General features: G+C 43.7%; 1 protein-coding gene across 7 annotated transcripts in view; it reads right to left on the bottom strand.

Annotated features, from left to right (window-relative positions):
* The window catches only part of HIVEP2 (HIVEP zinc finger 2), a 137,688-nt gene that overhangs the window by 91,768 nt on the left and 33,446 nt on the right, over window positions 1-12,474 (bottom strand). The window lies entirely within an intron of this gene.

Genomic DNA, 12,474 nt, shown 5'->3' on the forward strand with positions numbered 1-12,474 from the left:
ATGTTTGATTGCAAATCAGTAAAAACAATCTTCATCCACAGGTACTGCCAATGAAAAATTAATTCAGAATGTGTACTCATTTCTAACATCTGAAAAGGGAAACAGAGAGAGCGACTAGGGGTCACCAAAACTGAGGAGTGGAAAAGGGCAGCATAGGAAACTCCACTGTCCTCACTTTCTCCATCCCTGAGCACTGTGATAATGTAAGATCGTATTCAAGTGTTAACGACCTCACATGCACACCATCTGACCTGCCCTTGAGGATGAAGTTTCATGCTTCAGTGAGGTCAGTCCAGTGGTGAGCTGCCACCCAAGAGGGGAGGATGCCACTTTGCTTCTTCCTCTCAATGCCAGCTGTGTGCTCCTGCCAGCTCTAGAGTTTGCCTGTGCCCATGGGGAGCCAATCCTAGGTGCCCACCCATCAGAAATCCTTGGCTATCCAACAGCTCACTGCCTTCCCAGCTGCCCAAACCCCAGCCCAGCGTGGGGTGCAGAGGACATGTAGCAGGAGCAGCCCCTCTGGAACATGAAACCACAGCCAAAACGGTGGGAAACCTTTCCTCAATCTCCAACCAGCTGCCCACTTGTTTCCAGCTCTGGCAGCACTGGAGAATCCAGGCCAAGGAAAGAAAAGCGAACCTCTCAAAGTTGAGAGGCGTTTCAGATATTGCTGTGGACAGCTTCAGCAGGAACCATCAGAGAGCCAGCAGGGCCTTGAGGGAACTGCAGGGGGAAGAAAGAAGAATGTCCAAACCACCCTACGCAAAGGAGAGAGACCCAGCTTGGCTGCAGCCTCCTGGCTGGTCCCCACCACCAGTACCTGCCAAAAGGGGAGATCATCCCAGAAGGTGTATTTAGCTCTATGTTGATTTGCTTACTAGACCCACTGAAACCCAAGTATGCCTGATGTTTCAGAAATGCCCATTTGTGATCTTTTTCAAAACCTTTGTCCATTTTTTTCCCTTTGTGGCAAACTGCGCAGCTTAAACCCATGAGTAGCTCCCTCTCAAAGAGGTGGCTTCTTTTCCTCTTGCGAAGTTTCTTCGTATTACTTGACAATCAATGAAAGAATGCAAGGATCAAACTCATAAAGCATTCTTAAAAATCCAATTTATTGAAAAAAGTACAGTTACCAAATCACATTACTTCATCCTTTATATTTCTTAACACAGAAAAAAAGTACAAAACCACATAGAGACTTTTCACGGACTTCTCCAAAACCAGTTTTGCTTGTTAGTTATACCCAAATTCCTCTCTTCCTGGACTCCTCCAAACCACCAGCTCTTATCTCTGGAATACATTAAACTATGAAAAAAGCATTATCTTGCCAACTTGACATAAGAAAAGGGGGATATCTCTCCTTGGTCTTACAGGAATGCCTACTGAAATGAAAGTTTCTGGGTTGCTCCATCTTACGCACTAATAAATATGACTCTTCTTTTACTGACATCTTCCTTTCCTTTGAAAAGTTCAAAAGTTCAGTTAGGAACAATCTGATGTCTTAGCTTGCTACACAAGCCTCTGGGTTATTTAATCAAGAAATTAGATTTCTCCAACGCATGGCAGTACACTCACCGCAGTCAAACAAGGAACTGTTGCTAATTAGCAAAAACGCCAACATACAATTATTTATTATATTAATTAATGAAAGCATATATAAACAGCCTATCTGTAAGAAGTTAGATGCAATCTCTAACAGACTTCCTGCTGCTGTGCTGCCAGTTTCTCGGTGCAACTGTGGCCATTCTTAATTAAATAAATAATTTACCCTGGAAGATTTCATTGAATGCCAGACAGAAGCACCAGGGCTGGGTGAAAATAAATCACTGCCGGCAGCATGCCAGTACTTGTTCCTAGAATCTATGGAAAACGGCTACTTCCCTACAGCAAACATTTTGCATAACCATTCTGCACAGTTTAATTGATCCCTGCAATAGCATGATAGTAAAACCCCCTCTATTTCCATGTATTTTAAGAGAGTACCTAATGTTCTTTTGATTTCATTCTCCTCATATTTGCTGGCTTTTTGTATCAGTTGTGCGGCTTCTTGTACAGAATCATCTTTTTTAAAATTTATTTACTTAGGGTTAAAGTCTTTCTCAATACCACCTCTTGGTATGATGCTGACCCAAATCCATCCCTTAAAGCCTCCATGTTGATGCTCTGAGTCCATCACCATGCCCTGCTTTAATTTCTACCATATTCCCATCAAACTCATGCTGCTTCCTTATCTACCAATGTCCTCTTATCAATACACACAAACCCTGCTTTTAATGTTTAACATTTACCGCACTACACTGCTATTTAGGCATTTTCATAACCACAGAAAAAATCAGGAAAATTCCCGCTTTGTGCTGTGATGTCAATCTATTTTAAAATCTATTGCAAGATACCACAACAAATACTGTGGTGTGACTTCAATACCTGACAGCAGTGTAAACATCAGCAAGTTTTCCTGGGTAATCACAGGCATCTCAATTACCCGAATACTGTCTCAGCAGAAGGGCAGCCTGACTTACTGTATGGTCAATGACTTTCTATGCATTAGTAATTTTAGAAAACCTAGACAGGAAAAAGAGTCCTTGGTTGCTCCTTCACAGGAAAGTTCTCCTTACATTTTTGTGGTGAATTTATTGTTCCTGTTCAGAAGAGTTCAGGCATTCTGGGGGGGGCCTGTGCTCACCACTGCCTACCCCACACACCAGATCTAAAAGGTGAGCTCCTGGTCTCTCTGCCAGGTCAGGTTTCAGTGGCTATTCCCCAGTCTTTCAAAGAATTTGTTTTTTTCTTGCAAATTTGGGCAGTCAGTATATAACTCTTCTAATATAAAAAACACACCAGCATTTCAAGAAAAAGCCAACCACCCTGATGGGGCTGCTCCCCTGAGGAAACAACTAAGGGAACACATTCTTCTTTGCATACATTTTACCCTGAGGCGCATAACCTCCCAAGTGCCTCCAGTGTTTTCACAGCTCCCAAAACTCTGCTCGACCACCTACCCACTTTTTGGCCAACTGGCTGACCCAGAAAAGCAGCAGAGAAGCAGCAGCCACTGCAGGGAGGAAGAAGCAAGCAGAGCTTGCAAAGCAGCACCGCGTGGGAAGGAGCCGCTCGCCGGGCACAAAGAGGGTCAGCTACGGCTCGCCCTGGAATGAGCAATGCAACGGGGGTCGGACCACAGAGGTCATGAGAAGAAAGGACAGGGAAAAAAGAGCGCTCCAAGGGAAAGAGCTTTCTTCTTCTAGCACAGTCAACTCCCCTAAATTTCCTCCCTCCTCCTGGTTCCCCAGTTTCCAAAAATAACCTATACAGAGGCAAAAAACTGCAGAGGCAGGGAGCCTTAAAAGAGCTGCAGTTGGAAAATACAAAAAAGGTGGCAAGGGAATTTATTTAAAAGAAAAAAGCGCAAGAAAAAAGAGACACGTTCTTTTTGGAAAAGAACAGTGACACCTTTTAGCATGAAGCCATTTCAGCAGGGATGTAGGTCAATAGCTGAAACCAGCACCTGTGGGGTCCCAGGTCCTGGGGGCAGGTGTGGGCAGCCACAGCAGCAAAGCAGCCAGAGGGGCCCAGGGGTTGTTTGGCCTCTCCCCAGGAAGCTGGAGAAGGCTTGGGCTGGTCTTGATCCCTCCTGCCCTCACATGATGCAGCTCAGCAAATGGTTCCTCTTTAGGCAGCCACATATTTCACTTTTCTGGTGTTAGAAGATGCTCAACATTTGCCCTTATAAGGAAAGGCAAATTAACGTGGAAAACATCTCTTAATGACTAGGAGAGTCAACAGCAAATATTTGCACCCAAAGAATTCAGTTCCTCCCACATCAAAGCAACCTCCTAGAAAACTGATTATAAACAAATTAAAAAACAACTTGTGTGCCTATCAAAAGTAATTGTTTTGCTGCTGGCAAAGAATTAAAGACTCAGAGGGCCTGAAATAAACATTGAGGGTTAAATTTGATTCCCAATTGCTAGACTGGACACCAAGGTGAGAGAAGGGAAAAAAACCTACTTCTGTTGTGCAGACATGGTTGTCCTGCTCACCTGGCTTCTGAGGGAAAGGTGGTGCTCCTCTAACTGAGAAGTTAATTCAGATACTGCTTGAGAGATTTGGGGTTACACAAACAGCCATCATAATTTCCACATCACACTGGCTTTGATTTCAGGTGTATTACAGCACTCCAAAGCCACATGCAATTTTTTTTTGCCTCTGCTTTTCAGCCCTGATCAAAATAAGCAGGTATCAGCACATCTCTGCACCACTACAGTGAGATACAGGAACATCACTACTCACTCCACCAGAAGCAGCAAGACCATGCTCACTGTCAAAGGGTCTGTTTTCACCAACATCTCCTTCTTGAGCCTTTCACTACTTGCTTTCTCTATAGTAGGAAAAATTATCAAGGTCTCCAGGTCTCTCCTGTCTCCATGCTTTTAACATGAAATACTACCACAAACTGCAGAGTATCTTAGAGACAAGTGTCCAGAGAACTATTCTTCTCTTCTTGTAGAAGCCCACTGATTTGAATGTACATTTCTTCACCTCTGCAGACATTTGTTATCCTCTTGCATTTCAGCAGTGACATTCCAAAAAGTCTGGAGAAAATTGGTAGGTGGCTCTGAGGCAGAATTCTAGACTGATGCCCTAAGCTCAGCCCTTGGGTGTTGCATGGCCACTGCAGCAGTCAGCCAGGGCTTGAGCCTCAGCCTGGCACACACTGGTACCACTTCCCACAAAACAACCTATTTCAGAGAAAGGATATTTCTCATCTTGGTGGTTCTGAAGAAAATCTTTAAAATATAAAACAAATCCTGTCTAAGTCCTTAGAAAAGAAGAAGCAGAAATGGCAGAAATTATTTGGAGGTTTGGAGCTTTGGATAGGGTTTAAATATCATCATTTCTGATCTCTTTCTTCCCTTTTGTGCCTAAGTAACCATTTTCAAATGACACAGCTAGCAATGCCAGTGAGTTGTTCCACAGCAATCTTCCTCAGCCTCCTATCAAGATGGAAGTCACCACAATCTGAGAAAACTTCCCCTGGCAAGCGATGGCACTAAGTAGGCCAAGCCATGCCTCCTTCAGAGAAGCAGCAAAGCTGTTGAGAGAGCAGCATTTTTAGGAGCGAAGTTTAGGAGAGTGGGAAGAAGACAGCTTCACACAGCCTTAGCTGTTTTTCCCAGCAGAGCAGAGCTTGAGAAGGAAAAACACCGCAAGCCTCTCATCTTCTCTGGCTTGCCACAAAACAGGGGTGTATTTTTCAGCAGGATCCTCTGAGTCTGACACCGAACTTAGCTCAACTGACATGAAATGTTAATGTTTAGGAACAAGGTAGGTGGAGAGGAGGAGGAAAGAAGACATTCATTATTGGATGCAGAACTCATTCAGAAGCTTCTTTTTCACAGCCAGAACTAAAATTTCCATTCAGTTCTTTATTTCTGGTAGCCTAGATAGCTTGAACAACTGGAAGAGGGATCTAGAGGGAGCCCTTACCCCTGCCTGCATGGCAACAGCCCTTCCTCAGATACCTTCAGAGAGAAGCAGGCACATTTTTATGAATGTCAGTCCCCAGATTCAGAATGAGCAATTTTCCTTGGGGATATTCATACTGGCTTCAGGGTTCCAGACATGGTGCATAGAAAAGATCTGCCTCCAACCACCCATTCTGGTGCCTGCAGTAGCCTCCCAGGTATGGCCCTACTGCTCCTCACCAGCCCACAAAACCTCCATAAGAAGGTCACAGGCTCTTGATGCTACAAATTTAGCAACTACTGTTTAAAATAGGCTGGACCATGGTATGAAATTCATCAGTGTATTTTATGTATTTTCTCCTCTTCAAGTTTCAAGTCAATCTAAATTCTCCTCCCTCTGGTACCTTCTCCCACTTCGTGTATTCCAAGTTTCTTGCTCCATTTTTTGTTTGGTTTGGTTTTGTCTACATCTGAAAAACAGCTTTTCCTTCATAAGCACCAGAGGAACATCTCTTTCCTTTGCTGTGCTCTTCCCAGCCCCATTCTTTCTCTGATCACCCTTCTACCTTTGCTCTATTTCCTTGCTCTTCCCATCCTTGATTTCTCTCCTCCTTTTCTTCTTTTTTTGATGTTCCTCTTGGTGCTTTCTCTTCATCCTTCCTGCCAAGCTGACTGAGGCACTCCCCTGGGAAGGTGCTGACAAATAGCAGCTGGGCTGTTTGGAGGGTTATATCAGGTAAGGACACCTAAAAAGGAATCCTTCCGCTCTCTTGCTACATTGTTGGCTGCAGTGATTCCTCCTCTTCATTTAGGGTTGTATACACAGTCCCTTTGTCAAAACTCAAGAAAATGGAGGTGCAACATAATTTGGGAAGCATACACCGGTATGTAATGAGCTACATCTGCTTCCTTGTTCTGGGGAGCTGTGCAGAAATCAGAAGCCACAACAGCAAAATTGTGGGGATGTCAAGTGCAGCATTAGCAAGGGACCTGGTCATACCAGTGCTGCTCTCCCTAAGAAAGAGAACATTTAAAAATGACACCTTCTTACTTTGCAGCTCGGCTGGAGCTGGAGGGTGAAATCCACCCCTTAGTGGAATGCCAAGACAGGATCACTTCCACTTATTCCCTTAGAAAGGATTTACCCACATTGCATTGGTCTCCTGAAGAGGGTGAAATTTCCTCCAAGCAGATATCTCAAACACAAGGTTCCCACTGCAATGGAAGTAAGGCTTTTCTTTAAGAAAAAATATATTCCTGCTGCTATTTAATAACAAACAAACAAAAAACACAAATCAAATTTTAAAAAGGAAGAAAATAATACAGATTAAACAAGAGATTAATTTTATTCCTCCTCTCCTCTTGCACAGTGTAACTGCAGTTGGAAGTTGGTCAACTGCTCTCTTCTTGCACAGCAACTTCCAACTGCAGAGCTATATTTTTCCCGCAGTTAGACAGAGAAACCTTGCTGAAATCTCTAGGCCAGATCTTCTGGTATGTTCTGGCTGCTTTGCCTGTTTTAGCAATACAGAGCAGCTGTAAATCCAGTTTAACTTGCCACTTCTGTCAGCCTTACCATGCCAGATTAGCACTGCTGTTTGCCTCACAAATACCAACATCTGGAGGTTTTCCTACTGTCCAGTCTGACTTTAAAACTTGCAAATCTGCAATTCATCCACCCATCAGCACAGCTGGCAGGATCAGCCTGAGGTAGTTCTTCACCCTGAGCAAAATGTATTTATCACAATTCCCCATCCTACATTCCTGCAGTCAACCAAACAGATCAAACAGAATTCACATAATGATCAGCTCTCAGTTATTCCCTGGCTGATTGCCCGGTTGTTCTGGAGGGTGACTCCTGACCCCCTCTGGGAGCAGGTGCCTTTCTAGTGCAGCTCTGTGAATCCAAGTCAGCTGGGAAAACAAAATACACCGTTTCTTTGTACTTTTATATTTCTTTGAATGTCAGGAAACAGAGCTAAGTCTTGTTTCCTGCTCCTCAGCCAGGGGAGGTAGGGGAAACTGGAAGTAGATGTAGAGAAAGGCAGAAAGAGGGCAGATCAAAAGGATCAAGGAAATTGATAATAATAATAAAAAACCCCACCAAACAAACAAAAACCAACCAACCACCCACTGCTTCACTCTGCTCTGTAAAGCAGCACATCTTGGAAACAATATGCCCCTCCACCCCCATCCCAAGCCTTTCTCTCTAGGGATATACAACTGTCTCAGGGATTAATATAATTTTCTTGCAACATTCAAGAGCTGCTGCACTTAGTCTTACAAAAAAACATCAAAAAACCCAGCCTCTTCATTTGCTTTTTGCCTGAGAAAAATGTACGTAAAAAGAATCAGAGAGAATTGGGAGAGGGGGAGCAGGTGTATCCATGTCAGCTTTGATTTTCTAAGAACAAAGGCTTTATTTAATATATAAATAAGTTAACTGGAAAAATTTTGGTGCATTTTATTTTTGCCTAGCTCAGTCCCAACCCCTCACTCTGAATGCATTAATACATCCACCTTCAGCACAGTCGGGCCCTCCGTGTTGCCATGGAACTGAAACCTTTGCAGTTTGGATGGCGATGTACGCCAGGAAGCATACTGTTCTTACACTTCCTATAACAGAAGCAAAATCACTGCATAGCATTAACTCCCTTAGTATTCAAGGCATTCAATGTCTCTCTTGCCTGCTCGTCTTCACACAGAGTTTGCTTTTTCTATCTTGCCACATGCAAATGAAACGCATTTGACATAGCTATTCTCGTCTCCATGAACTCAATAGCTCTCACGCTGAGCACATTATAGAAGGTCCACAAGACTATGGTCTTTCCCTCTTTAATAGGAGCCTGTTGTCAGGCCTGTAGCAGCCAAGATGAGGGCTGCAGAAAGCATAAATGTATGAAATCTATGTGGGTACAGAAAAGTATTATCTTTCAACGTGGCATTTAAGCAGACTTTTGAAACCTATGTATTCCTAATGCTCTTGAGGCTCCTGAATATTCTTTTGTACTCATTTTTTCTGAATAAACAAATTAGAGTATAAAGATCCTGCAGTAGGGACCAAATCTTTCAATACCTTTCTTTGATAACCTAGGCTGGTGGGATAGCAGTGGTGAGCACAGCTTTGGGCACTTCAGTTAGAGAAAAAACAAAGTCAGTACAATTCTGTGTCATCCTAAAGATTCAGCCTACAGTGATTATCTTCAGCAGATCTGAGACTGTTGCCAAATCTTCTGAAAACGCCTGTATACGAATTGCAAATACATAGACTTTTATGTCCAAAGCGAAAGCAGAGTACAAAAATATCCAAGTTCGTTATAAAAAAGATTACCATAGTAAATAAATAAACAAACAAACAAATAGCCATTCATGTATGTAAACATTGGATCTGTACCTGCAGAAACAACTGGAAGCCAGTCCATGGTCTGAAGCCAGCTTGAGGCTTTTTTTGTCCCAAGTTAAATATTTGCATAGTATTAAGCTCAAAATTAAAGCATTTGCTGAAGAAACTTGCTGACTTGTGTATATGGAAAAACAAGAGGGAATTTACTGTCCCTGCACACTGGGGCAGATTCTTGGGATGCCTTCTCCTTCCCATGAATTCCTGGACAGCAGAGAGACAGACAGCCTACCGACCGGGGAATTCCCCTCTTGGTTTCCGGAGGATTTTGTGCGCAGGCTGGACAGAGAGGCAATAACCCAGGTAGTGACTTTATGAAGGCAGCATTTGTTGCTCTGGTGCCTGCCCCTCAACCACCTGGTAACACTCCTTCCTTTTAGCATTGTCCCCAGCTCAGAAAAGCCCCATTCACCCAGCACCTCCACCCGTGCAGGTCTGACTGGTCCCTGTGCCGCCCCATTCCTGGCGGCTGGGCCAGCATGCCAGCCACTGGCGGGCTCTGGCCACTCACCGCCCCAGGGACACCGGCTGGGGGCTGCTCACAGAGGGGCTTTCTCAGGCAGGGCTGGCCCCTGGCGCCCACCTGCCAAAGTGAGGCACAAAAGCACTGCTGTCTCTGGGCCACAGCAAGGCAGCTGATTCCCTGTGCCTAGGTGCTAGCGGGTGCACACGGGAGCCTGTGAGTGCCTGTGTTTTCGGGTGCCCTCCGCAGAGCGCAGAGCTGTGCCGGCAGAATAAGCTCCCTCTCCTCCTTCCATCGTCAGCAAGTGTCTCACAGTCGCGTGTCCCCACTGCTGAGTCCATTACCTCCAGTTTATGTAAGGCTCTCGCCACCAGTTTTCTAGTTACAGGAAAATGTATATTGAGCTGTGATGAAAGGCCAGTGCAATGTCAAGAGATTTAAAAGGACTCCAGGGACTGATTAGAGTAAAAAAGGAAAGGATTTATGATGGTTAATAAAGTTAAATCTGACAGAGTCCTGCTTATTCTTTCCAACTGCAGGTAATCAGATCTTTAAGAAAAAATTATTAAGGTGTAAAATTATTAAGGGTATTATCATCCACTCTGAAAGAAAACCTATGTGTTGCTGTGAAGTACCTGTCCAGGAGAGAGTCAGGCTCACTGTGGCAACTATGCTGACCCCAAGGAAGAGGGGAAAAGGAGATACATCACCTGCCTGTGCCTTGACTTAGCAGCAAGTACCTCAGTATCAATCATGTTTGTCACCTGAACAGTCCCCAGTGGGTCCCCCTGGCACCTGGGACAGAGCTAGGACTTCCAGAGACCATGGAGCTCCATGCTGCACCTCAGCAATAAGCATGGGCAGACAGGGAAGAAAACCTTCCCCCTCTGTTGGCACTTCACATCCACAAGGGAAAAGGCCAAAGCAAAGAAGGAAGCTCTTGCCTCTCCCAGTCTGCTGTCACATATGCACCTTCTGCTGAACAATGCAATCTACCTGGATACCTACCATAGGGCTGCTCTGAAATGTGATTTAAATGTTTTATAATCTAATGTGCCCAAAAGTTAACATAATTTTACAAGACACTGCAACTAGTTGCCCAGAGCAGCTGTGGGTGTCCCATCCCTGAAGTGTTCCAGGCCAGGCTGGATGGTGCTCTGTGCAATCAGGTCTAGTGGAAAGTGCCCCTGCCCACGGCAGGGGTATTGGAACTAGATGGCCTTTAAAAGTCCTTTGCCAACTGAAGTCATTCTATGATTCTAAGAAGTTAACAATTTTCCACATTGAAATAACAACACTGATAGAAGGCAAAGCAAAGTGGAGGGCCAAACTATAAAAAAACTATTGGGAATTTTCTATCCATATCTAAATTACACACACTTTATTAGATCTCAAGTTTTCATTTTTCTACTGCTTAATAATCACAAATATGTTATATATACCCTTTCGATTTTGTCATTCTTTCACTATATTACATCAAATTTAATTTCCTGTGGAAGTGTGTAATCTTTTCAGCTGTCACTGTCTCAGAAGCTTTTCTGTAATAAGCAGAGCCTCGTCCTCTGGCAGGTCGATCTTTTATGAGTTGTGCTCCTGCAGATTAGTTTCCTGAAATGTTTGCAATGCTATATGAGAACAGGCAAAAGAGGAGAACCAAAATAACACCCAAAAAAGAAAAATAAACATGAAAACCTCCACTTCTTTCTGACTCCTGTGTTCACCAGTCAAAGGAAATTTCATTTTGATGTGTGTAGATGACAAATCCATGAAGGTTATTGCCACATATCAGAAGCTTCACGAGGTGAGAGATGCAGCCTCCCTTGCCCTACAGCTCATTAAAAGTACAGCTGTGAGATGGCTGCTTGCTCTTTATGTCGGGGAGCACAAAGATCTGCAAGTGGCCACCACTCTCTGACAGCTGCCTCTCCCCACCACCTGTCCTTGGCACTCTGAGAGGTCCACAAAAAGCCATATCCCACCAGAAAAGTGAAAAAGTCAACCAAGATGCATTCATGCTTTTCGTGATGAGATACCTGTGATGGCATCAAAGCAGACCAGCCGGCCTGCTGGGTCCTTTCCAGACCTCTGCCTCTGCAGGACATGAAACTCATCTTCTTCAAACCAGCTTTCCATTACCAATGCTTACACACACACACCAAAACAACTTATTTACACATACCAACAAGTAATTCTGAACATTTGAAAATTAATCAACTCACAAGAAACATTAGCAACAGAAATTCTTATTCCTATGTCCCTCCTGAAAAGGTGCTTAGGTATGGACAACAGAAGAGACATCTGAATAAACACAAACAGTCTGCAAAAGGCTCATGTTAATGGTGTTTGGCCAGCAGAGACTACTGAGGGTGGCTACAAAGGCATGCTAGAAGCCTTGCCAGAAGAAGCAGGTGCAATTTTCTCTCACTTCAGTGGTAGATGTCACCTCTGAGAGCTTCTCTTTGAACTGTCCAGACAGATGTGGAAACCTTCACCAACCAGCACACAGGCTACCCAAGTTGTGAACTGCTTTCCCAAAATGCACTGCATTGATCAGTGAAGAATGATAGATCTTTCTCTTCCTGCTCCCCTTCTGACTTCTGTCCTGTTTTCCCTCTCTCACATCATTGCTATAGCAGTAGATATTTCTGACAGTCTTCAAAATTACATGTAAAAATACAGTGCATTAAACCCAGATATATACTTTCAGAGCAGTCATCTCTCCTTATCACATATAACAAGCATTTCACTAATTGAGTTATTTTCTCATTATTTTGTCTATCCATTTCCTTGTAATTTGTTTCATATTTTTACCTTTAATACTAAATCTCTAAGAGATGGCCAAGAAGTAAAAAAAAATTCCAAGCAGGGAACATTACTTTAGCAGAAGGTGTTAAATGCAGTGCAATTCCACCCCCATCAGCATGAAGAAACTTTTTTTCAGCCAGCTTTGGTGGAAGTTGCATTGGGGCCACAAGTCAGATGTTCCATGCTAACACATGGTGTGCTCTGAAATGCTTTAGAACCTAAAGCAAATATGTAATCCCTCTCACAAAACCATTTTGTCACAGTCTTGCAGGACCTGGGTGTGTGTTAAACATTTCAAGCCAGAATCATAAAAAAACCACCATGCCAGCTATCAGTGACAT

Source organism: Parus major, chromosome 3 (assembly GCF_001522545.3).
Source record: "Parus major isolate Abel chromosome 3, Parus_major1.1, whole genome shotgun sequence".
Taxonomy (NCBI): Eukaryota; Metazoa; Chordata; class Aves; order Passeriformes; family Paridae; genus Parus; species Parus major.